This window comes from Procambarus clarkii, chromosome 36, assembly GCF_040958095.1.
Source record: "Procambarus clarkii isolate CNS0578487 chromosome 36, FALCON_Pclarkii_2.0, whole genome shotgun sequence".
Taxonomy (NCBI): domain Eukaryota; kingdom Metazoa; phylum Arthropoda; class Malacostraca; order Decapoda; family Cambaridae; genus Procambarus; species Procambarus clarkii.
The window spans coordinates 33027852-33031348 of NC_091185.1; the positions used below are offsets into that span (position 1 = coordinate 33027852).

General features: G+C 40.1%; 1 non-coding gene across 1 annotated transcript; it reads right to left on the reverse strand.

Annotated features, from left to right (window-relative positions):
• Window positions 1-3011: 3011 nt before the first annotated feature.
• LOC138371804 (5S ribosomal RNA) lies at window positions 3012-3130 on the reverse strand. Its single transcript, XR_011230562.1, has one exon. It is a non-coding gene; the product is annotated as a 5S ribosomal RNA (ribosomal RNA).
• Window positions 3131-3497: the final 367 nt, after the last annotated feature.

The window sequence follows — 3497 nt, forward strand, 5'->3', positions numbered from 1 at the left end:
TTTCTCTGTAACTAGCTGACATTGTATCTATAAGGTGTGAAGGATTGAAGAAATTGTTTATGTAATAATCTAAGATGAGGTCTGATAAAGACCTTTTGTGCCCTCTGTAATGCTTTTGCGCTACCGCTCACAGGATGAGTATGGGGTGCACAATAAACTAGCCGCCTTCGGCGGCAACAATCAAATCAAATTGTATTAAGGATTAGTAATTAGATGTTGGAAATTTCTAACATATAGTGTATATTTATATATAGTACCAGGCGTGACCTGGGTGTGTATGTCTCTCTCTCATTCTCCCTCATACACTATTACTCTCACTCAATCTCTCTCATTCTATCTCTCTCACTTGATCTCATTCTCTCTCTCTCTCACTTGCTCTCATTCTCTCTCTCTCTCTCAATTTTTTTTAACTAAGACTAGGGTTCATTAAGGCTGTCAAATGATGTACCTAGTGAAACTGCAAGCAAGAGCTGTTATCATACCTCAGCTCATCTGAAGCCTGCTTTTTGGAAATCATTTATTTTATGAGAATGCACATTGAAACTCTTTCATAAGGGGACGTATCATAAAGAAACTATCATATAAGGAACCTGGTGAAACTGCAAGAAAGAGTAGTAATCCTTGCTTCACCTCAGTTGAAACCTACTCCTAGAGGCCCATTTATTTCCTGAGCCTTTTATATGCATCAGTAGGAACACCTTTATTCGTTAACAACATTAGGTAACAATCATATAAGGAACACGATGAGCCTGTAGCCAACTGTGTGCCAGAGCCTTCATGTGATCAGTTGACCCGATCTTCCGTGTATCAACCTGTTGAGCGAACAAGTTCCAGATGTGAGTCAGCCTCGGAATGAATGATCGCTGATGGAGTGATGTTCTTGAGAAAGACACTTCCAGCATGAGACTATTAAAGGTTGAGAGCCTAATGCTATGGGTGGTAACTACTGGTAGTCCGCGGAGTTTGGCCAGGTGTGGAACTTTGAGTATGTTGGCCTTGTACATAACAGTAAAACCTTTACTTTACTTTTACTTTAATCATCCTTTGTGGTTGAGTGGTGAATAATCCACTGCACTATATTTACATGAACAGTTCTTTACCCCTGTCCAGGTAGGACACACATGTGTGTATGTGTAGAGTCTGACATGCATACATACATACATGGCTGAGTGTTCAGTAACTTAATACATTATCTGCTGTCTGACACGTCTTTAATTAACCCTGTCCAGGCAGGACTGAAGGAAAAAATATATGTAAACCGGTAAGCATTTGTAGAAATAAATAGCCACGTATGTGGTAGAAAGTAAACTTTAAAACTCACTAGTGAGAGTGCTAGGTGGTGTCTGTGTGAGTAGTAGTAGGTGTGTGTGGGAGTGGTAGTGGGGTTTGTGGGAGTGCTAGTGGGTGTCTGTGGGAGTGTAATTTTGATTTGATTTGATTGTTGCCGCTGGAGGCGGCTAGTTTACTGTGCACCCAATACCCATTCTGTGAATGGTAAGGCAAAAAGCATTACAGAGGGCACAAAAGGTCTTTATCAGACCTCATCTTAGATTATTACAGAAACAATTTCATCTATCCTTCACACCTTATAGTTACAATGTCAGCTAGTTACAGAGAAAGTGCTATTACAAGAGCTATATATTTACTATAAGTCATTATACATTAATGGTAGGTCTTATCGCTAACACATAATAGTTTGACCAATGGAGATATTACAGTGTCATAGGGTAACTTCTGTTTATTATTAGTCTTCACAATACACTACTTGTTTCTTAATCTCATATGTCGTTTATCTACTGGAAGCGAAATATGGATACAGTGCAAGGATTTCAAGTAATTTATCCATGGTAATAAGATCGGTTGCCATATCATACACAGTGAGCTTAGATATATATCTAAATGGCTCAATTTTACTACAATCCTAGATATAGTGTTCAAGTGTGTGTCCCTGTCTTTGTCCATACACTTTACTTCATCTAGATCCCTATACAAGCCGAACTGCCAGAAATACTTGTAGCCAAGTCTTATATGAGCTGTGACAACATCTGTTAGTCTACTTACTTTGTTACTTGCCCCATACATATGTTTTACTTCACACATTTCATTGTGATGAACTGCTAGTTCCAGTTTGCACAGTTCTACTTTCTTCAAATCCATCCAGGAGTTCTCGTCTAATGACACTTTTAACGGACCTATTTGATAACTCAAGATTCCGTTCAATACTGTCTTTATTTACTGCAGCCTTAGCAAGGGCGTCAACTTTATCATGTTCATGCATGCCAATGTGAGAAGGAAACCGCAACATTTTTATATTTAGCCTCTTGTTAAGTATTCTTATATATCTGCGTCTAGCTTCCAAGACAAGCACGTTATTACTTGATTGCAAACTGTTTATTGCTCGTAGTGAGGAAAGGGAGTCGGAAATAATTAAGCTATCTACTTCAGTGTTATCAAGAATTTCGAGTGCTACCAGTATTGCTACCAACTCGGCTTGCATTGTGGATGCCCAGTTACTAATTCGGATATTCCTTTAAATTGTGCTGCCATTGGGCTGATGAGCAATAACAGAACTTCTTGCCCTCCCTGTAGCTATATTGAGTGATCCGTCAGTGTATATGGTCTGTGCTATGTTCTTTTCAGCTTTTATATTATGAATGTGTTCTATGGTGCTTAATTTAGCAGCAAGCTGAGCATGAGAATTGTTTGTGATTAGTTTCTTGGCGGGGTATGCAGGGGGTCAGGATGTCAAAAGGTACTATCTGCGAGGGTTATCTTGAGATGATTTCGGGGCTTTAGCGTCCTCGTGGTCCGGTCCTCGACGGAGACCTCCACCCCCAGGAAGCAGACCGTGACAGCTGACTAACACCTAGGCACCTATTTTACTGCTAGGTAACAGGGGCATAGGGTGAAAGAAACTCTGCCTATTGTTTCTCACCGGCGCCCGGGATCGAACCCGGGACCACAAGTCCAATGTGCTGTCCGCTCGGCCGACCGGCTTCCTAAAACATTATTGCCAACAGCATTTGGTGTTCCCAGGCGGTCACCCATCTAAGTACTAACCAAACCCAACTTTGCTTAACTTCGCTGATCGGACGAGAAGCGGTGTTCTCAACGTGGTATGGCCGTTGGCTTGGAAGGAATGTTGGAAGGAAGTACTGTACTCTTTCATCTGTATATACATCGTGCAGTCCCATCATTATAATATGAGTGGCTGTTATGACCACGCATACACCAGTATGATCATGTTGAGATTGGTGTATGAGTGTGCACAAACTATGCAGTGATATCTTGGCTGATAGCCTCGTATCACGAATATTGTGTTATGATGTAATCTCATGTTACCATACATTATTCTTATTTTATGTATTGTCAACGTGTGACATACATTTACAAGTCTATATTAATTCTGTATCAAAGTTGTATGCCATGTAATTTTTGTTATATATATATATTTTAGATGTCTAGTTATAGCAGTAGCCTAAAGTCATAGATTTGAA